This window comes from Grus americana, chromosome 1 (genome assembly GCF_028858705.1).
Source record: "Grus americana isolate bGruAme1 chromosome 1, bGruAme1.mat, whole genome shotgun sequence".
Taxonomy (NCBI): domain Eukaryota; kingdom Metazoa; phylum Chordata; class Aves; order Gruiformes; family Gruidae; genus Grus; species Grus americana.
In genome coordinates, this window is record NC_072852.1 from 162,337,224 (window position 1) to 162,361,138 (window position 23,915).

At 37.2% G+C, this 23,915-nt stretch overlaps 1 protein-coding gene across 5 annotated transcripts in view; it reads left to right on the forward strand.

Annotated features, from left to right (window-relative positions):
- ABCC4 (ATP binding cassette subfamily C member 4) overlaps positions 1-23,915 on the forward strand; it is a 162,637-nt gene that overhangs the window by 69,643 nt on the left and 69,079 nt on the right. The gene's annotated exons all lie outside the window — the stretch shown is intronic.

Below are 23,915 nucleotides of genomic sequence, written 5' to 3' on the forward strand. Positions count from 1 at the left end.
TATCCTTCCAGAATGCCCAAGAACATAAAGCATGCAATTTAAAACTGTAATCCAGATCCCTATGTTCTTCAAAAGAAAGGAGAGGGAAGCTGGAGCAGAGTGAAGAGAGCAGGGAAGCAGGGTGGTACTGATTTACTAGCCAGTCTTCCATGAGAAGCAGAAATCTGATGGTCTTCAATCCCTTGAAGAAAAGGAACATAGGCTTGTTCTCATGGTTCCAGAAGCCGTTTAATAATTATAAGCGTATATAGGGATGACTTTATTGTTTCAGAGAAATTAGTAATATTTTCAGGAAAAAAATACATGGAGAAAAGGTTCATGTCTATAATACGATGAACGAAACGTACAATTTCCCCTTTAAAAAAAAAAATCTACAACTACAGAAGTTTAAGGCTGTGTTATATGGCCTACTTGTACTGTGAGTCTGTGGTGGAAGAAATTCAAGGCCAGTGCAAAGGATTAGAAGTGAAGCCATACACTCAGGAGACAGGTAAGTGGAGAGCTAGTGAGAGCACATACATCAGAAGAAATCGTAGGACTGATGGGGTTTGTTGTCAGATAGGCAGGGATTTTCCTCTTCTTTCTCGTTCTCTTTTTTGTGTGTGTGTGTGTGTGTGTGTGCGCGCAGCATATTGAGTAACTGTATTTTTAGGGAATACATAATCATCTTGTAAGAATACCCATAAACCTGTCTCATCATAACAAACCAAGAACTACAGAGTAAACATCAGGGACAATGTCGGGTAGTAAATAAAACAGTTTGCTTTGTAACATACTGTGAAGCTCAAATTAGCAGTGCTTTGTAAAAGTGACATTCATAAAACCTGCCTATGGCTGGTATTCACACACTGTCGTGACTTACAGATGTGTGTTTCTATTTATCAGCAGATATTTTATAATAGAAGATTAACTTCAGTGTGCATTTATTTCTTTCCCTTTATCTTTCTTTTGGTCATGGTAGCATGCAAAGGTACTGCTGTTCTGATCTATAAATCTTTTGAAAAAGGAAAAAAAGAGAAAATTACATGTGAGACGATGCTCTTGTTCAGAACTGCAGCATATAGCAGTTCTCAAATTCTTTTTTTAACATCTGTGTTTCATTGTCTGATTTACATGGTTTTTTACTGTGTATTTATCTCTTAGAAATTCAGATTTTTTGCATTCGTGTGAGATTTGTTTAAGTAGAAGTCTTTTTTTAGTCTTTTTTTCTTTTTTTTTAATATGCCTTGCTATGAAAGACATATTAAAAAGAAACTGAAATTATTAAAGGCTCCCTTTTCTAGGGTTGTGATTGTAATAGACAAGCCAAACTATTAATTATCATATCCCATATTAGCAGAGCTGATATTGCAGTGTCAGATCTGCCATTTAAGCATCCAGCATGTTCTCAGTATTCGTATAAGGTCTCTAAGACCTTAGCAGAAGCAATTGCTGAACTGACTTTTGCTGGTTTATTTATCCAAAAATAATCAGCCATTAAAAAAATGCCACTGTCAGTATTCTGAAGACACGGTGATCCATGTTCCAAACGCGAGGAAGGAAACTTAAATAGACACCCCAAGCTCTCGATAGTTCTTACTGCGGAAACAGACTAATGAGCAGCATCAGGGAGTCACCATTAGGAAATGGAAATACGTGGTGAATCATGACATGTCTGTCAGCTCCCAACAGTGTAGATCCAATCAGTTGTGGTGAATAAATGAGATGACTTATTTCTAAAAAAATTGTGCTTTGTGAATCAGTTTAGGCATGAGCCCAAGATCTCTTTTTACAGATTGCATTAGCAATAGGTAGGGAGGGGAAGGTTGTAAAGGGAATAGTAACAAGCATCTCACCCAGATGATATAAGAATTTCAATGTATTTTTGGAGCCTGGATTACATAGCAGAGACAGAACAGGAATACGACACCCCTCTCCTTTCTCCCTTCCCACCCAAAAATATTTGTATGTACACAAATTTCACCTTTCTGTAATTCAGCATAGATCTAAAAATAGTTAGGTGTTACTGCTTTAAGTGTGTTTTGCATTGGAAGAACCTTGGTAATAAACGACTGTCTGTTTCTTAAGCACTTAACCTGACCGTATTGAGCTGATAATCCTAAGTGACTAAAGCTTACTGTGTTATCCAACATTCAGAAAGAATGATCAGATATTTATGACTGAAATTCAAATATATCAGTAAATATCTATACAGCATCACTTAAACAGCTACAGAGAAAGCTTGATGGGAAGTTAGAGATGAAGTGATTGTATTTTGGGCTTTATCACGTCTGACTTGTCTGCATTTGTTGACAGAACTTGTTGATTTTTTGGAGTGTAGAATTTGACTCTCTTGAAACTTCCTTTGCTCTTCTATCTGTATCCCAGTAAGGGAATTGCATGCATGTCAGGGTGTCTGTAAGAAGGAAATCGTGGACATTTTCTACTTCATAATGAATGCTTTATAGATTGCTCTTCATGTGTTACTTAGAGAAATAAAGGGTTTGATTTCTGTGTATGTCTAGCACAAGAGGGCAGCATGATCTGTTTTATCCCAGTCTAGCATTACAACAGCTTGTTAGAAGGATAACAAAATTTATCTGTTATGTATTTAGACATGATATTTCAGGAGTGAATTTTCTATCTTTCCACTGAGCAATAGTAATTTGGTTCTGTTCAGTTGTCCTCATTATCTGCAAGTATAATATTTTCTATTTATCTTTTACACAGTAAGCTTTTCAGCTTCATGTAGTGCTGAGTTCAGTAACTTTGTTGGCTTAATAATTAGTGGCCAAAGGTCAGATGACCTGATAGAGTCTGATGCTTTGGGTCCCATCAAGGAAATCTTCTTCAGCCATTATTCCTTTTAATTTCTTTTTCAAGAAGTTTGTAACATTTCAAAACAAGTTTAATAGAAAGCTAGGTAAAAGGGACCAGGACTTCAGCAGCAAGGACTTGAATTGGGAGTTCCCTCTCTTGAAATTAGTTTCTTATTGATAGTTTAGGAGATCCTAGTTTTGACAAACTTCAGGATTTGAGTCAAGATTACTTGCTTAGCTTGTAAATGAATTGTTCTTTTCTGGGATTTGGGGTCAGAGATTTCTTTAGAGAAGGGATGCTAATGTGTAACTGCATCACTTTCAGTAATGGTAGTTTTAGTGGAGATTGTGTATAATTTTGAATTGCATTGAGTTTAGGAAACTGAAACCTGCTGCTGCTGTGCTGATGGGTGCTGTAAGAATGAATGATATGCATGAATTTGTTCAGATAAAATAGGAATCTCTTACCCCTCCAGAGATCTGTCTAAAATTCAGATTGAACCAGAACCACTACAGAAATGCATATGAAAATCTAGCTCTTTTTTATTTTATTTTTTTTAATTTTTTTTTTTTTTAAATCGTATCTCTCTGAACTCTTGGTTCTGTCAGGTCATAGAAGGAGGAGAAATATTTTGGCAGACATTACAGCATTTCTGGCCTTCCTAGAAACTGAAAGCGCTGAATTGTGTGATGGTTGTCCTCTACCTGTTAAATTAGCAGATTTATTTTTTTTCCCCACAAATGCTTTGTGGAAGCATTAAATAAACATTGATCCCTTTGAGTGCTTACCTAGACTTTGAGATTTGACCAGAGTATAAAGAGAAATATTCTCCTCTTTTGGCAGCCAGAAACGACATGCCAAACTGATAGCTAATTGCAGCACATAAAAGCAAGCTCCAAATATTAAAAGAAAAATGTGAAAGAAAGCTGTTGTTATAATGAAGAGTTTGTTTTTCTTTAAGGCATAAGGATTTTAATTATGGTGTTCATAAATCAAGTGTTGAAACACCTATAATTTGACAGAGAAAGTTTCTTTATAGGATTAAAAGCATGTTCATCAATGCACAAGTGCCTATCTGCAATTTATCTGACAGAAGCGTCAAATGGGCAATGTTGTTAAAGTGTTTAAACTGTATAATATTTGCAACAAATATGATATTTCAGCAGTATGAAAATTACAATGCTGATAATGAGGTTGTTAAATTATACTCTATCAGTTGGGTAGTGAAACTGCTCTAGTTAGTGTACATTAATGTATGCTTGTTCACACAAGTGATTCTGCTGAACAAGTAGCATGTTTAAACAAGAAATACTGGTCTTAAACCCTGTGATTTACAGTAGGTGGTGTTTTGGCATATCATGCAGTTAACAAGGCAAAGCTTCGTGTTAAAATATTTCGTTTGTAGTCTCATTCATCACTGATATAAATATTCAGTAGCGATGCCAGAAAATGTATTGTATTCCTATTTGACTCAATGACTCAATTGCTTGCTTTTTTTTTTGAAACAAGATCTATGCTATCTTTCTGATGCAGTTTTCAGATATTTCCTTGTGGTCAAGATGAATTCTGCGGGACTCTGAAAAACTATACCAGCTCTTGACAGCTTTCAAGTTCTCTTAAGCTAATACAAAAAAATACAAAGCAGAGGCTTTGTTTTTCACTCTCTGTGCCAAGCTCTAAAGCACGTTCACGTGTGCGCAGGTTTGTTAGTTATGTTGAAAAGAAGTCCCTATAGGACAGCCTTTTGTTGTAAAATAAAAACAGATTCTCTCTTCCATGTTGGTAATCACTTGCATTTGTTGTTATTAAGATGGCAACACAATAGGTTCCATCAATCATCGAGATCCTTAACAACCGCACAACGTTGTAAATATTATGTTTGGGTGTTTGAGTGGAACAGCTCGTCACTGAAGTAGGTGTGGTAATTAAAACCTGTTAGGTTGCTACGTGTTAAAAAAAAAAAATCTTTAATGTTTTTTCATATAACAATGGCGATATGTACTTTAAACCTTATCAGGGCGTGATTATTAAATGATATTTTGTGGGAGTTACTGTTAGTATTATTATGGCTTTTGTTAAGAGTTTAAATAGTCTTACGCTTCCACGTGTTTTATCACCATTATGATTCTGTCAGGAACCTTATAAAGTTGATTGCTATAGGAGTAGTCTTTAAAGTTAGTAAATAGTACTCTGGAGTTATGTTTACCTTTATTATCTATTAGCATAACTCAATTCAACTCTATCCTATTTTTCTCTGCAATAATTATTGAATGAAACTTGGCCGTAAACTGATGAGACAAGCCCATTACATTTTCAGTTCACTGAGTCAGTGCTCACCCTATTTACGCTTAATACGGGAGATAAAATTAAAAGGTTTACGGAAAAGCTGTTTGTAGGAGGGGACGGGACATTATTTGATAGGGAAATAGCTTGAAGCTTGTACTGACAACCACTTCCAAGTGCAGTTTCCTGCTTTCCTGGCATAAGATTTCACATCCCTTCACAGAGATTTTTCTATCTTCTTCACATTAAGATCCCCTGGTGGGGAAAACGGCCTGCTGCGAAACTCATTTCTGACCATATGCTGACCTGCCCAGATACTGCAAAGTCTCATTTTTTTCATTTGCTAACACAAGCCCAGAGAGAGCTGCTCCCTCCCCACCTCAGCCAAGCAAAAAAGGAGGCATGGAGGAGTCAACCAAGACAGAGAAATCTAATTAAAAGTATTGGCTTTAGAAGACTGCACAGAAGCTGTTCAGAGATGTATCTTTCCCGCAAGTGTAGCAGGAAAGTAAAAAGGGAGTTATGTTTTAGTCTCGCATAGATGGCAGACTATTTGATGAGATTTGTGGCAAGGAGGAAGGAAATGTTGGTTTGAGGCACTTGAAAACAGGGAGAGACTGCAATGATATCAATGGCAAAACTGTGAGGGACTTAGAAGAGGGCCTGGCTGAGGTGATGCAGCTACAAATAAGCTTTTGGAGGTAATCTGAAGGATGGGGGCGGGTTGGTTTTGGTAATAACGATTTTAAATTTATACTTTTTATGCTGTTTTTAATCTGCTTAAAAATTGCTCGATGCTGCTGTGACTGTTGTGGATCATGGGGATTGGAGGCGCCACGTGGATAGGACCTCCTCTCCTGCTGTTCATGGACGCCTGTTCTGGGTGGAAAATGAGTGTTTTTAAGAAATGAGGAAAAAACTTATCCAAAACCCACTTTCATTCCACCTTGGAACAAGGCAGAAACATTGCCAAAAAATGATTTTGAGGAAGAGCAGGGCAGGGATAATGAATAGCCAGGTGGTGAGAGCAGGAATGTGGAATGTGGGGAAGGCAGCCCAGATCTTCTCCCTCTCTGATTTAATATAGACCTTGAACATGTGGCTCCCCCATCCCAGGTGAAAGCCCTACACATCAGGCTGTTGGCTCTTCTGGGCTCTTTCCTGTGCCGTAGTAACCTTTCATTGCTGTCTTTTACAGGACACAGACACAGTTAGACCACTGTGGTGTTTGCAGAAAAAAAACCCCAGCCCTTTTTGATGTGCGCTTTTTTTTTTTTATCTGAATGGCTGTATATTAAAATAAAACAAATACTGTCACAGTGCAAACTCATTTCATTAGCACTGCTCTGCTTTATACTGCACAGAAATCTTTCTCCCAAGATGATCCTAGGTAATCTGCACTGCAGCATCTGGGTGAATTAATTAGTCTTCTTTTTTCTTTTTTTTTTTTTTTTTTTCTTCCCCAGATTGCCAGCATCTTGCAGATTATGCAACAAGTGAAGATTAGTTTGTGCCTGTGGTGATCTTGGAGAGTGTTTGGAAACAAAAGGCACTTCTCAATCCAAAATTAAAATTTTAGTGTAAAAAAGAATGGATGCTGTATGTGAATCTGCCTGTTCTGGCAATCCAGAATAAAAACCAAAGGATAGAAATCAGCAGTTAGGGAAGTGGAGGTATTGAATCGAGCTCGACCTTAGTGTGCTGTTCAATTAAAAAAATACAGCCATGATAGAGTTAATTACTAAGGTATTTGTGAATAGTACAAGACAACATTACTTACTTGCTTTTACCCTGTCATCCCCAGGTGTTCTTTTTTTCCATAGGCACTTTGTCAGAGGCTTTTTGTTATGTATGCAGGTGAAGACATATGCAGGACTTCCTTCAGGATTTGATTTCTGATGTCATTTTATGCAAGATAATGTTACACTTGGAGGATGCAGTATTATGACAAGCTATATATATTGACAGCTACCAGTCTTAAGATAGCTTTACAAAATGTTTTAAAATAGCATCAAGCATATGAAGAACATTTTTTTTGTTGTTGCTGTTTTATTAGTTACTGGACAATAGTCCTGTAATTAGAATAGTAGTACATAATAGACATTCATTATTGCTTGTGTCAATACCAACCTTCAGGTAGGTAGCTTGAAACTGGAAACTGCAGGTTCATGGACGTTTATTTTAATATTAATTTAAATTTGGGCTCTTGTTGAACATTTTCCTAAGTGATTCTCACTTGCATATTTTGTTGCTATAGCTTTTGATTTTTGGCTTGAGCAGAATATTTAGTTGTGGTGGTCCCTAACGAGAGGTTGTGGAGTGAGGAGATTTCTGAAACGTCTGGAGAAGCTGAGGCTGCTTTAGCTGTTACTCACCTAATGCTGGGTAAGAAATTGTATTCACAGAGCCAGCATGCGAAGTAAGCTGACCGGTATATGGGAGAAAGGTGTCACAGTCTTCATTCTCAACTATTTGGTTCAGAGTAGAAGTGTGTTGCATAGTAAGGAGGTGGTTTTGGTTTTGTGTTGGATTTTTCACTGCTATATAAGACCCACAAATGACCTGCTTGTCTTCTAGTTGTAGCATCCCCTCATCTTTCCTCATTTGCCAGTTAAAAAAAAAAATATAGAGGTCACTAATACTCCTCAAACTTGAGCTTTTATCATGTGCTACTTGTGCAATGTTTATGACATTTGTAAACTCAAAGGAAGTTTAAAGTTAAACTCCTTATAAGTTCATGGTTTTTCAGTCCACCAGCATGGTCCTTGTCAGTTTTCACTCACTGTGTACCTGAATTTATCCTCTGCTTTCTGTGTCTGGGAATGTTGTGCTATATGCTGAAATACAGGTACCTTTACAGCAGATATTCTTCTATCTCTCCTGACCCCTTTATGCTATCTTCTGCATATCTCCTGCCCTCTTTCAAGCCTAAATCTTCACTAGCCAGTGTTGGGGCACAGAGTGCAGAATAATCTGAAGGTACATGAAGACTGAGAAGGTGAAGATTTGGAACATGGACATTATTGCTGGCAATTATAAGGTATAATGATGGAGGATAGATGGCCTAACTCTTCTCTTCCTTGGTTTTCTTTTTATCAGATGTGATGAGATTTCTCTCTGTGTGTGGTAAACCTGTTTTTTCTCAATTAAGTTATTGTCTGTTTAATATGCAAATGATGCAATGCAGAATATTGCTAATTCGTGCGTAGGCAAGGAAGAACCCTCTGCTTTGTGGTAAGCTTCCCTTCATTGGGAATACATGTTCCTTTGTCTCTGCATGTATTCATTTCTCAGCATAATTTCATGTTCATCAGTTTGAATATTCGCAACCCAAAATAGATACAGTTCAGTTTCAATTTTTGAACAGAGTTCTTACATCTGTTTTTAAGATGTCATCAGTAATTTCTCATACAGGAATACTGTTCCTGCCCCATCCTTTCTAGGATATGCCAAGAGGACAGTAAGTGATTAGTTGCCAGGGGCATTTGCTCAGTGTTGGGTTTTTTTTTCCCCCCCTCTCTCCTTTTTAATATGAACATTTAAAGCTGTAAATAAACTTTACGCTATCTCATTCATCTCTTCTTCCAGTGCACTTACGTTTATAATCTGTGATGCTGGTCCTTAGAGAGAAGAAGTGAGTGTCTTCACTTAGAGAGATTGGTTTAGAATGTTAAATGTTTTGTACGCAGTGATCTTCTCATTACATGGGATAATGAACGGTTTCAGAAGTACTGTTGCTGTCTGTCACTTGTGTTTGCTTTCTCTTCCCTCTCACTGAAATAGGGGAACATATCCTTAATACCGGGCAACTCAATGAAGAACCTTCTATTTTTAGAACATGTAAACATGAGTAAATCTGTGCATTGCCTAATGAGACAGGAGCCTAAGTTCCTTTCAGTTTACAGAAGGAGAAACTAAAAGCAAACTGAAGTGCTGGGGTTCATATGCCTGTTCAGACCAGATTTGCTCTATGGCACTTACTTGGTTGTTGTTAAGTATAAAGTACAAATGTCATATTTGTTTTGGTAAGATTATCCTTTCAATAATAGAGGTTATGGGTTCAGTGAGTAAAATATACAATTTTCTGGCATAAAATAATAGAACTTCTTCAAATCCAGGATTACTTCTATTTTCTAGCCATTTAGGATTCCAGTTTGAAGAGTATTTATAATGAGGAATGACCAGGCAAAGAAGAGTATTTACAAAGGTTAACATTAGCCTAGGTTTACCAGGTACGTGATGGAGAGACAGGGTCTTCCAGGACATGATTGAGAGCATTATTGTTAGACTTTTGCTCTAAATCTTACTGGAGAAGAGCTGTCTTTTCTACCCACTACAGTGTGGGGGTTCAGGGTACCTAGCTGTCTGCGTGTTTAAGGATGGATATCTTAATATCTTCAGTATTCTGAATTTACCACTAAATTTAAGAGAAAGGAATGAACCATACTTTTAATTTTTTTTAATACACACACACATATCTATATTAAAAATACATATATATATGTATAAAAACAACATATGCTTTGCCTGATGTTAGTATAATGCTTCTTTCCTTTCTCACTTCATTCCCCAGTCTCCTCTTAGAAGAACAATTCTCCCTCCCCTCAGTCTCAATAACCAGCTATAAGTAAACAATTGCTGTTAGCCTTCCAGAATATTTCTGGTAATTCCTGGCTAAAAAATGGTAAAATGGTTTAAGGAGCAGTTGATAGTAGTTACCTTTAGCCAGCTAGTGTTCCCTTACTGTTGGAGAAAAAAAATATTTGATGCCCATTTAGGACAAAATATATCTGCAGAAATCTCTGCAAATCGAAAGCACTAGAATTGTGAAATATAGATGGGTTTAGCTTTAGAAGCATCATCTTTTTTTCTGTTGAACTAAAAATATAGAGGCAACATTTTTTCCCCAATATTTTCAACAGAAAACTAGTTATACTAGACATGTTCTAATATTGAGAAATCTTATCTAAGGAGCGCTTTCAAAATAAAACTGAATTTGAGAGAAAAAAGTGCCCTGAGGTTTTTATAAAGCTGACAAGTTTTAATATTCCAAATATGTAGCGACAGTGATCTTTTTTCGTAATTAAGCTACAAGTATGGTTTAATATTGAATTCAAAGCCATTCACTAAATGCCGCTTATATTTAAACCCCCAAAAATCCCCAACAGAAAAAATGGAAAAAACAATCCCAACATATTTTTTTAATTGAGATAAGAAAAAATAAACTCTGCTGCACCTCAATTTAATAACCAGTGTTGCTCAGCTACTACCAAAGGCTTAAGAAACAGTGTTTAGAAGTGATTGTTCAGAAATAAGTGTTTCTCAAAGATTATGAGGGCTTATACAGATGATTTTGTTCACCTGCTGAGTGTTCGAGAGTAGAAATGGTCCAATCTGACACTTTCCAGAAGTGTTTGTTTGCTTAAAAAATAGAAACATTCCTGTGGAAAAATAGGATTTCATTAATTGTTTTCCCATCTTAGCCACGCGATAAAGCAATATTATTATGTACTTTTAATAGAGACATGAACATTTTGTGAAATGCAAAATCCCAAGTTTCTGAAATGATCCGAGATGTTTTCAGCTTAAAATGTAGTGTTGTGAGCACCACTTAATTTGTTAATACCTTTGTGCTCTGCTCCTGTTGTTTGTGCTTCTCATAAGATGCAAGAGGTTCAAATACCTACTGACTGCTTTTTATTAATTGTAAAGTAGGTATGGAGGTGTTTTGAATAGAAATCTTACATATTTTCCAATTAAACGGGTAGAAGAACAAGTTAGTATTATGGTTCTTGGAAAAACAGAAGAATCTATTAATTCTTTGACTCCATGAGAAGGAGACGCAAGAATATTATCCCGGCTAGTGATCTTTAGCACTAGAATAGAGTTTGCAAACTTCTGTGGGTTGTATCTGAATTACTACAAAGTAAATGTGATGGCTTTCAGCATGGAAGAAAAAGGCCCTTCACACCCCTTAGATTTGGTGTACAGCAGTGATTTGTACTTGTCTTTCATCTCATCGTTAAAGGGATGGTGGTTCTTCATAAGGGAGCTCAACTAGCAGCATAGACAAAGTATGCTGTTGGTGTAAGAGGAAGTGTGATGGGTATAACGCTCCTTAGACCAAATTTGCCTCTTGTTATATGCCTTTCTGCTGTAATACCAAAGCAATTCAGAGAGGAAACAGAGCGAGGAAGGCAGTTATCTTAATTAGTGAATTCTGGACTATCCTCAAAGGCTCTGATACTTCGATCTAATTCAGTCTTCTGATTTTCTGTTGATTCTTCCAAATGCTTCAGACTTACTCAGACAAAAGCCTCTTTCTTCACAATTGTCAAATTTCATTGAATCTCAAGTCTTGGTGATAGAGCTTAATTGTCAGCAAAATAAGTCTTGGTTTCTGTAAATTGTTTGATCCTCAATTGGTTTAGAAGTGACAATATACTTTCTTTTACAGGGTTTAGATATTGTTTCCATGTGGCATATGGAGCAAAGTTGGACCAACTAAAGAAATTATTTCAATTGTTTTCTGTCAGGAAGGCTTGACAAAGAGCTTAGTTTCAGATCCTTTAAAGTTCAAGCATCTGCCACTAGGGGCAAAAATTATTTTCCTGTAGGCATTCATCTTTTATTGTAGATTTACTGTGCTGCTTCACTTGGTTGATAATCTAATTTAAAACCTCAGAGATGAGTCATACTTCCTCAATGGGATTCACAGCTAGTTTAAATTCTGTGATGTCAGAACCTTTCAGTTCTTCCAGGATCTCTGTTCTGAACATAACGGTCCTTTGGGTGTCTGAATGCACTGAGGAGGAAAGAATGTGACCCATGCAAGATGTAACACTTTAGTGATGTTGTTTTACAACATACCTCAGGTTTTGTTTTCACTATTTGGGTTTATAGATCAGGTAATTTGTGATGCCTTGACTTCATTTAGGTCCTAATCGTGCCAAGTGGTCCATTGTGGACAGACTTCTGTAGGTATGAGGGTGGTAGCCTGCTGACGTGAGGAACCTTCTGGATGGTGAAATAGACCTCACCATGGCTCATGTGCTGTACTAGAGACTTTTGTTTCATAGGACCAGCATTTTCTATAGCAGCTGTGATACGATGGTTTTCCAGAAAAACACTGGCTTATGAAAGGTTACAAAACCTTGATGTAAAGAGGCATTTCAATCTCCTTTCTTTGGAAGAGCAAAACCAACCAATTGTTCAGAAGATCCTAAAAGGTTTTTAGAGTGATCCGAACACTTAAACTTGTTCATGACCTCTTCCTAAAAGCATGACCACTGTACAGTTGACCACTAAGAACTTTAGGAATTGAATGTTCATATTTGGAATGTGAATTGCTATTTTGGGACTTCCTCTCCAGAGTCAGTCAAGGACAAAATAGACATTCAGAAAGTTAAGAGGCATTGTAAATACCATTCAGCTGTGATGAAAAGTTTATTGGATGCTTTTCATATGCATTCTAAAGTTAAGCTACATTTTGAAAACCATCAGAGACAACATTTGTTCTCTAAATTTTATAATTAAATATCTACAATGCTAAGTTGTTGCTAATTAATACTCTGTAATATTAAGAGTGGTTGGGTTATTGACACAATTTTGCCTTCCCTGGTTTTTTTTTTGCTTGAAGTTATACTTTTGTTTTGTATGTTTTAATGATGTATCCACAAATTGATCCAAAATTAAGTTCTGTGCTCATGCTGTTTTGTGAAGGGGGAAAGAAAAACACAAGATATTTTTCTCTCATTTAATTTCATTATTATATGTATATTTTTCCATTTTTATCCTGCCTTATCAGAGATTTACATAATGCCTTTTTTAACGCAGAACAATGGCAAAGCAGTTGTTTTAAAACAGCCTTTCCCAAGTGTCTGGGATCAGATTATAGTCAGTGATTATTTGCAAAATTTGTAGTGTTTATTCCAAAATATAACTTGTGCTTTAGGTCCATGAGAGGATTTTATAGTGTTATTGGGTACGGATACCTGAAAGACAGGTATTTTTGTCATAGTCTTTGCATTGCTTCTCTAGTTGTCCAGTTCCTTGCAGTCCTGGAACTTCTTTCATCCTAATGTGTCTGATGTAGTGCCAGCAGAGAAGCTGCTGGTTTAAAAAAACCAAAACCAAATTGTGGTGAAAATGGATGTTGGAGAAACAAAATGAATGCATAAATAAGTGAACTGTTAAGACCCAAAGACCGACATGTTTATGTTGAAGAAAGAAAGAAAACTTTGAGAATTCCTTTACCTGAAACCTTAATTGATCTTGTGAAATCTTAAGACCCCGTGTGAATGAAATTAAGCAAACTAATTAGAGTAGACTCTAAAGACTAACTTGAGACTCAACCGGCTGTTGCCACTGCAGTTCTGTAGTTAGCAGAGTGAAATATGCTCCTGTAAGAGCAATTCAATGCAAGAAGTAACTAAAATCCTATGAATTGTTCTCTAAAGGCATTTAAGTATAACCTTGTGAATAGTCTATATGTATCTGACACGGTTATGCATATGGTATGTCCTGGATGCACTTTGCCATCTCCCTTCAGGTGACAGTGGCCTTTTGGCTTCCACAGTTTTAATTTGGGAATTATTTCAGAACCTGATTTCTCACTTGCTGTAAGGATTTCCCATGTTTCTCAGTGTAAAACACCCTTCCTGTTGCCTTTACAGCTCACGTGTACTTACTGTAGTTCCCCTATCTGGCTCTTTTTGTCACTCTGCATTTCCAAAACATTAATTCAGGCACTCTTCTAGTTTAAGTGTTGCAGCCACCTTCTGTTCTCACTTGCTTTGTCCCAAACTCTTTCATGCTTCCTAGCCGGTGCCTCGTCGTGTCAGGCTTCATGCCTTGGTTGTGTGGGGGATAACATTCTCTCCTTTTTTTCAAGCATGCTTATTTGTATCCAGAACTCATGCTATTCCATGATGAAGGGGAATGGAATAAGCAATGTTGAAGTAAGAGGGGGGAGAGGAAACAGCGGATATGCAATGAATGAAGCAGAGGGTGAAGGAGAGGCCACGTGCAAGCAGCCAGTCTGCGTAGGGCAAAAATTCAAGTCAATATGTACAAAGCTCTTTCGATATCCAAACATTCCAAGTTCGGCAACTTCTGTGACTGTTACTACCAGCTAGTCTTTTGACGGTTCTGTCTTGCAGCTCCTCCCCAGGGCCAGATGGAGAGAAGGCTTTTTCTTGATCTTACGGCCCCAGTATACTTTGAGGGAGTCTACCAGGAGGTGTAGAAAGGAGTGTGGCTTCCTTTGAGCATTAGTCCTCTTCCCATGCAAAGCTTTTACTATTTTTGCACCTGGTAACTGTTGGCACATTCCTGTGTTTTTCCCTCCCTCCATCATCGTTTTGCCTGCTTATCTTTCATGCTTACATCTTTGTAACTTCCTGCTCTCTGTGCAGTGAAGTTCATCCACAACCTGGCTCTTCTTCATCTTAAAATCATCTCTCAAGATACACCAGGATCATTGCAACCACAGTACGACTATACACTGACAGTAGTTAAACATATGGGTGGAGAAACTCATTAATTCCCTGACCCCTTTGTTTTCCCATACTTAAAAAAAAAAAAAAAAAGGCAAAAAGGCACACATCTTGTCCTGCAACTTTCTGTTCCAGCTTACTGCTACATCTTCCTTTTGCTTGTTGTTCCTTTTATAGTCAATTGTGTTGGTTTCTCTAAACTGACACAACAAACTCTTCAGGGCAGGGCATGCTGCTGGCTACGTGATGGTCCAGTGTGCATCCTAGTGGGGCTCTGCCTCCCACTTCAGATATATTAATCCTCTTTGGAGTGTATCTGTCATGCAAATAACAAATGGCAGTGTTCTCACAAGTCTCTTGTTGTGGGTGGCACTCTTCTATTTTGGCCTGTTTATTTATTTAGGAGTTCATAGTGCTGGACAGCTGTAAATCAGAGCTTCAGAGTGAAGTCTGTCTTTGAACTGAACAAAGACAAGCTAGATTGTAAATTGTGTTCACTTTTGCTTGAATGACTGTTCAGTGAAGCCACTTTTTCCTCCTTGATGTGTATGATTTTTTTTCACTGTTGATAGATAAGCGAAAAAATATTGCTGTTAACATGTTTATAATTCTAAGTTTCCTTCTTATTATTTAAAAGCCATGAAAAAACAGAAAATTATAGGACTACGTTAGATTTTTCTTTTATTTTAAGCGATGTGTATGTAAGCATATGTTTTTAAAATAATTTAACCTCTAGCATTCAGCTGTCAAAAAATTTAGAGGGATTAATTTAAGGTATTAAACATGAACATTAAAGGTTCTTTGGTTTTGATTTATACACAACTAGTGTTTTTATATGGTCAGCAGCTACTTACTCCTCATTTGTAGTTACTTACTCCTAGAATGTTTTTGGGTTTTGTTTTTGAGGTGAAGCTTTCTAATAGTTGCCCAGCAGAGGGGGTACAGTAAAGTCATACGCAGTGCAATCTAACTTTTCACAATGCTTAGCATTTAATAATTTAATTATTAAAATTTCTTTCTTCTAATGTAATGAATATAATATACAGTAGAGAAGAGGTCAGATTTTGGTTTTCTCTCATTTGACTGTATATTATACCCCACATTCCCACTTCAGTGTTGTTAATTATAGTTTAGGCTGTGAAGAAGTTTACATTATAGTGATATTTTTTTCCCCAGAAGCTGATGGCCCAAAGAAATGCATTGTCAGACTGTATCTAGATTCCTTTGGACAGCACTCCTTGCTTGAAGAAAGTGCTTGGGATGTGGTTGCCTTCAGCTTTTCTGAGACAAAAGATTTTTGGTTCTCTCAGGCGAGATTTGCAAGTGGAATTTGGTGCCAATCACAAAACCGAAGAGGAGGTGAAGTCATCCCTTCTTATACCCTACAGCCCGCTCCGCAGGAATGGATCCATTCTGTGCCCTAAATTAGGCCAAAAAAAGAAAAGGAGGGTGGGGGGGGGTTGAATCCAGCTGCAGTCCCTCCCATGCTGATTGCCATAGCCTTCAGGCACACACTCATTTGCCTTTTTCCGGTGCCATACTTATTTACTGATTCATCCAAAGGGAGAGCAGCTTCCAGAGCAGCGACTGAAGGAGGCCTACCGCAGAATTGCCTCTAGTAGAGAAATTAACATGCTGGCTGGAGAGGTGGGCGACCCACATTCAGTGCATGCTGCGTGACTGGTAAAAATAACACGTTCTCTTACGTCTCTGCCCAACCTTCACCTCTCATGTGAGTGTCCTGACCCCTGGGCTTGGCTGTACCTTTATAAACAGAATGATGGGTTTCCCAATAGCTTCTTCCTTTGTGGTTTTGTGAATGGTACCTAAGTTGTGAATCTAGTTGTTTCCAAATTTTCTGTGGCTTTGCTTTAACACGTGGTTTAAAATGTCCTAAGTTGAAGCAAAACTTTTAATTTAATGGGGGATGTGTCTTTTTTTAACACAAAGCAAGTTTTCCAAGCAAATGCTTTGATTATTTGCACAGCAAACTAAGAGACACAGTTATAATTTTCTGATAGTTATACCAGAATTTTTCTTGAGTTCAGTAGTAATGACATTTCATGTGAGACAGGAAAAAAAACCCACTGAAAGTTAGCCAGTGTCATCCATTGTGAATTCTGGATAGCCAAACCCGTGTTGTTGCAGTGGATTTTTTTATAGTATGAGTAGTTAAAAAGGGAAAAGTATTTCAGGAATCATTACATGGGTACATAATGAATGAACTTCAGAGAGAATCTCTCCTTGCCAAACAATTCAAATTTCCCAGAAGAGAAAGAAAAAGAAACTGAAGCTAAAGAAAAATGAATGATTGAACCAAAGGAACATGCCAAGCAGAAGATGAGGGCTTACAGAGTCAGATGAAGACATGAAATGCCTCTGCTCTTTGAGCTGCCCAAAGGCTTTATCCTCAAAATGGATGAGCTAGGTAGAGGCCAGAAGTCTCGACTTGGCTTTCACAGCAACAGTCTGCATAGAATTCCCTTCCATGGTTTCAGAAAAGGAAGAAAATGGATGGACTACATTAGAATCATTCTCTTTAGTGTGTGGGAGGGGATCTGAATTTATATGATTGGTAAAATACAGGATAACATTTTTTTCTGAATGATAACTCTATCAGCCAGATAGCAGTTTCAACTGAAGATTTCAGGAGGCAAAAGCTTTATATTCAGTAATATACTACTTGCTTATCGTCATCGTAGACTGGAGTGTGATGATTGAGCCCTTTTAACTTCAAATCCTGGGAAAAAAAAGGAAAGAAAAACATTAAAAAGAAGCATTAATTAAGATTCTTATTCAGTTAATTATCTTTAGGAGATGGAATGGTAAGAAAATGAACAAATATGAGCACGTTTGCAAGAGCTACGTGAGATTCCCGCTGCCTCTGATATTTTCTGAAATACCGCATTTAAAGCCTATTCTGAATCTAGTCTTGAAAGTATAAATAGCACAGGGAAAACTTGTTGTTGTTGGAAAAACCTTACCAGAAAGGTGGCATATATTTCCATTTTTGTTTTAATCCTTGTATTGATGTATATTGGTATATAACCTCCAAAACAGAAGGTAGCTCTTAAAGCTGTTTTTCTCCTCTCATGTAAAAAATCCAGCATCAGAATACTCTTCAGATATTTCAGTCCATCCTAATTTGTAGTGTTCAGTTTAATTCATTGTAAACCCCCCCTCCAGCAAAAAAACAACACTTGGGACATATTTTCAATCCAAATTGGATTTATAGCAGAAAGGAGAACTAGACTACACAAATGCTCTTTCAGAAGTGGGTGTGTTTGTGGTTAAATAGTTTAGCAAAGAATTAAATTCATAATCTTGGTAGTAAAAAGCCAACGTAGGACTGTATTTCATATTTACTATTTCAGGTTTCTATTATAGTGTTGCTTTGTATTGTGAGAAGTTGAAGTAGGTAACTTTATGTCTGAAATAGAAAAAGAAGGTGGTGAAAATTCTGTAGATAGTGTACAACTTGACATGTTTTTAAAGGCCAGTTGCTAAGAAGTTGTAAGTGGTTACCATTTTTTAATTACATTTTTCCCTTCAGGAGAGGGAAGGAGGCCAGTGTCAACTCTTCCTGTACCCTCTCCTCTGTATAAATACTTCTGGTTCAGTTGGACTGTGTGCCTTAAAAATACCTTGTTGCTTATGTTGTAGTATACAGCAGAAATTAAGTTGTGCTGTATTTTGGCAGTACGTTAGAGTTAGTGGCTTGGTTTTAGTTTTTTATTTGTTTCAGTATGTTTAAATGTAGATTTTACTCATTGAACTCAGGATAACTTAAAATAGCATCAGTGAATAAAAATTATTTTTAAAAGATGCAGAAAGGGTATCCAGAGCTTAACTTCTGGAATTGCTAGCACTTTCTTCTGGCAATCCTCATCACAGAATTAAATTAGAAATACTTAATATTACTTCACAGATTGGTGGGAGGGGAGCGGGTGGGCAAGCAGGTGTCTGCTTTCATTGTCATTCTAACTACAAAGCAGAGATGTAGCTTTGTACTCATAATGGGATAAAACTTTGTTATATGGCCAGAAGTTTGTTTTTTTGAATGATTCTGATATTTTCTTTCACTGTAAATTACAAAAGGAAAAAAAAAATCTGTGAATGTTAATTTTTGGGGCAGGGGGTTTCATTGCAGGGATCAATAATTTGGAAGTTGCTGATGAATATATTATCCCAGATCTATCACGCTTTTGTAAAAGAGATCACTTTGTTAACAAGTATAATACAGCACCAAAGTTAAATTCAGTTTTGCAAATTCTGTTACAGCTGAAATTGTAGCCAACTTGGTTAATTGGTGATGAGATATAATGTGAAAAGCAGTTACAATGCAGAAGGTATTTCAAGATTTCTCATGAAAGCAATTTGAGAAAGAAGGGAAGTTATACTTTTTTTTTACTGATCAAGATGTTTTTCTTTGTGTGCTTCTGGTTTTTAATGAAGACTTTATATAGCCCTTCTGCATTGTATCATAAGTGAGGAGAAAGACTTTTGCTGGTAATAACAGCTGTTGATACACATGCTTTTCTGAGTACACCCAGGAAAAAAGACTAATCAACTGTACTACATCATTTAGCAAAGGGATGAGTCAACATGCATGGAGCATTGACCTATTTTGATTTTCTGCAAGCAAGGTAATTCTAATCAGTAGGTCATTAAAGTACCATGTGTTTCTAGTGGACTGGAAAGCTCAAGAAACAACTGTACAGTTAGGATCAATGTATTCACACTAGGTAATGTAGATGTCTCCATCAGCAGTAAAAATAGAAATTAATTTGCAAAGAAGCCTGTTTGCCATTCTTATCTTCGTCATAGTTATCCTTCTTTCTTTAAATCCTACACTTAAAAATAAGATCAAACACAGTGTTCGCATTTTCTTCTCGTTTGCAAACTGTTTTCCTGTTTGACAGCATTCGTGTAAAAAGTCCTTTTCAAGTAGTAAATTAATTTGGATAGAAGGCATCCCACCTGAATTCATTACATGCTGGTAGTTTAGATAAATGGATATTATGATCTCAGCATATTTTGGCCCAGCACCACTGTGCCCATTTGCAAATGTCTAAGAAAGTGATAATATTCCTGTCGTTTTCAGGCTGCTAAAGAAAAAAAAATGGGGTAGAATTTCTTATTTATATTTATAGGATGCCTGTGGGGAAGACAGTAATGCTGTATATGGCAGTTTGTGTGGACATGTGGTGCTAAACATATATTAAAAAAAGATAACAGACCTATTGACGTTTCTTTGTAGAAATATGGAAGAAAAGCCAGAGTAGATCAGTAATTGACAGCAATGCAGGAGATGCATTTCTAGATTTCTTTCTGAAGAAATATTTCACAAACTTACAATTCCTTTCAAAGTCGGTAATCCATCTTTAATTATTTTGTTGATTTCATAGTTGTATTTTACAAGGTTGATGTAATGTCTGCTTCCTGCCAACATTTGATATGGACAATCCACTTTGTCGCTGCTTTGATGAAATGGAAGGCTGCTTGTAGTTGCAGTACTGTTTTTTTCTTTCTTTTTTTCGGCGTATGTGTGTGAAGTGAGCACGGGTGAAGACTTATCAGTCACTGAATGCCGTAGCTTAACAGCAAGATATGTGGGGAGCTGCCGATTTATACCACAGACAGAAGGAGAAACACGCTCAGTGTAGTTAAATGGATGGGCGTTTAAAGCTACCTGGTTCTGTGCAGCTATTTCTTTTATTCCTATCTTTGAGTATGCTTTTATTACCACATATACACTTCTGAGCATTATTTTACTACTATGCATACATTTAAAATGACTTTGGTTTTATAAGCTGTAATTTGGACTGTTAAAGTACGTGATTTCTCTCTTTAGGGTAAGTGAACACCTGTATGTGTACACAAACTGAGGCATGATCTGTGTGTGCCTCCCCGGCACCCAGCGGGGTGATGACATCTTGGTCAGGCAGTACCCCAGCGCCTGATGTCAGCGGGGGGCTTCTCCTCCTTGGTCAGTAAAGTAGGTGGCGAAGTGTGCGCTTTCGACTCTAACATCGGTCCCTCTAAAATAAAGTTGTCTCAGACTAGAAGAGCATCTCTGTGGCACGACTGCCTTCAAGCGAAGTGCAGTCCTTGTTGGGGTTGCTGACGTTTAGTTATGCACATATGACTAAGTACCTTCTTGAATCCATTCCTAGCGGTACAAGTTGCTTTCAGACAGGTTTCTGCGAGTTTGCAGCAAGGAGTGGGAGATAATAGTGTTTAATTTGTTAATTTTTCTTCATGGAGGCTGGGCAGTGGGGAAGTGTTCCTGGCTTTGCTGTTGCAGAGTAGATGAAGAGATTTTGAATATTTTTTCCCCCAGGTGAATGCAGTGTACTTGTATGTGAAAAATGATATTTAGGCCAACTGCCATGGAGGAGTTTATGTTAGTATGCAAAGCAGTATTTATTAATAACATCTGCGTATTGAACTAAAGTGTGATGCAATTAAAATTCCCTGGATTAAGGATTAGCCTGATCTGAGGGGAAAAAAATTCCAAGAGCATGCACCCATGCGCAGGCGTGCGCAAGTGGCAAAAGCTTTCTATCCCAAGAAGGACCTTCTCTTAAAACCTTTTTCTTTTTCAAAGAGGCAAATCAGTGGACTAAAGAAGTAGCAACAAAGTATTTCTGCAATGTGTGATGAAGCAAGTGGCTTTGTGAACTCTTTGCAAGGTATATAAAATCAATCTGCCTGCTCTATTCTGTTATACAGAAGTACTTCAGTGAATGCACTGGCCAACAAAGTATACTAGAAATGCCAAATACATTTAGAAACAATGTACTGCTACTCTTAGGGTCCTTGATGTTTGGAATTTAGGTTGCACAACATTGAATGCTATCGATGGCATTTGGCTGTTCTTGTGGAGGATCCTAGTTTCTTATTTTAAAAAAAATAAAAATCCTTTTCTTTTCTGGTGTTTACATCCTAAGTGTTGATTCAGGTTGGATTATATTTCTTTCATCGTGAAGTATGTATAAACATTTTAAATAGGTGTGGCACACTGTCAAGTGTTTTCATTATTTGGATGATAGGTTTGAACATCTATTCCAAAGTATCAGTAGGCACCTGCAGAAGCAAAGTGGATATGTAGCACCTGAACACATTCTGATTCATGCAATTAAAGCAGTTTACAGAATGAGGAAGAAAAGAATATCACATACTGAGGTTTGATGTCTTTTTTCATGGAGAACAAAAGAGGTTTGATTCTTTCACTTCAAGTTTAGCCTAACTATTGTGTAGTGGAGGAGGTTTAATGAATCATTGTTTAACTTCGATACTGCCAAGTATTTGACCATTAAATAGTCTGAAATGTGTACATAGCACTTCGGTGACAGACCCTTATTTAACTGTGATTAATTGGCATTGAATAGTTATTTAATTACTTTGGAAGAAATCTAACAACAGTGTGTGTTCTGATTAAGTTATTTGATGTAAAAACAAACACAGGACTGTTGAAGAGAGCACGTTCCCTTTTGCAGCTCGCTACTGACGCTGCACACCATGGCGAACCCTGAGAATGATTGAAACAGCAGATACTATTCACAAATTTTGATGCTGTTGTAACATTAGTTCTTGATTTCTTAAAAGACTTTTTTATCAATGGTTTCATGAAATTTCCTTTGCCTTACAAGTTTTAGATTTAGTATTTTCTTCTTGCTTTTGAAGCCCAGACTGAAACTCACAGGGATAAGTAAAGGATGCAAATATTAAGTGAGCTTGAAAATTTTTGTAAATTGAAAATACTGGACTAGATCTAAGAATTACTGTCTTATGGCATGTATCTATATGACAGAAGTGCTCACACGGGGAATTTGGGGTTTTTGGAAGTATGAAGTATCGTGGGAAGGTGATGTTGATAGTCTGTAAATTTGGGAGGGAAGGATACTAAAAGTTTTAGAGAGAAAAATAATATACTGGGGGGAGGAGGGTGAGTTGTGCAGGTCCTGCCCTTCTTGAATAGCAGGTGCAACAGTTTCTTTAACTGAAGAACTGTCCCAAAAGTTAGATTTGCAAACGCTAGTAGAAACTGTAGTTATAACTCTAAGCATTTTGAGTCCTGACTCAAAATGGCTACTTTAACTTTCATATCTGGAATGTTTTCTCTTGCATGCTTAGTAATGCATAAGCAAGCCACTGATTTACTGTGCTTCCAGTAAGTGGAAACAGTTTCTTCATACCTTGCGAAATAGACCTCATTTACTTGTAGACATCCTTATAAATGTAGCAATCGCTTTGGATGCAATATTGTGATGGCTATGGGGCGTTTTGCGGATATTTCGAAGGCACAGCACTTCTGCTGGGAGGTGCATTGCCCACTCTGGTGTATGGTGAGGGAACTTACTTGCTTCAGTGGGTTACCGTAGCTTGCTTCTGCATAGGGCGTGCTGAATAAAATGCCAGTTCAGTTATAGCCGTATGAACGGGATCTGAAATACATCTCCGGGTCTGTGTTTTCTCTTACACAGTCACTGCGGTAATATCGTTGAAAACCAGCAACAACAAAAATAGGACTAAGGCTTGTGGCTTTGTCGCTTGCTTTTAGCAGTAGAAAAGCATTAATGGTCACTGGATTGACATTACAAGAGGGAGATGTGGACATCTTAGCAAGAAGCGAGGTATTTTCCTAGGCTTAATGACTTCAGGTGTCATCTTCCAGAATTACTATGTGCAAACACTAAATAGACCATAAGTTACTTTTTTCATTAACTTGAAAATTTAAAAAGTGAAGTTCTGCTACCAGAGATTTACCTGAATGTTTATTTGGGAAGCAGCTGATTCACATCCCCACTGTTAAAATGGCTTTAATTGTATCAAGTGGACTGTAAAAGGTTCCAGTTTTCAAGGTTTGTCTTTTTGATATACCATTTCTTTTGCTCACTCATATTTTAGTCCATGTCATTTTACAGAATTATTGTATTTACATTTTAAAGAGGATTAGGCAGATTAAAAGATGTATTCATGTTTTATTGATAGTCAGATTAATTTCCACTTTCCCAGTGGCAGCTTGCAGCTCTGTCAAAACAGAGTCTATAGAAACACTGTTCTACTTAACAATTTCATAAGGTGATTGCAAAAAATACAGTTTTGACAATTAATTACCAGCTTGATTACCAATGGGAACTGGAGTAGTTGGTGATTAGTGGATATATGGAAGAGATAGTAAGACCAGAGGACTACCAAGGCCGGCTCAAGTGAGCTAAGTTTTCCTTCATGACTGTATTCCTCAAAGATCTTCACTGGAAGAGATGTTACTGTGGAGGAGAACATTGCCACAGTCGCTCTTGGTGTGCAGGATGAAAGCAAGGATTCTGC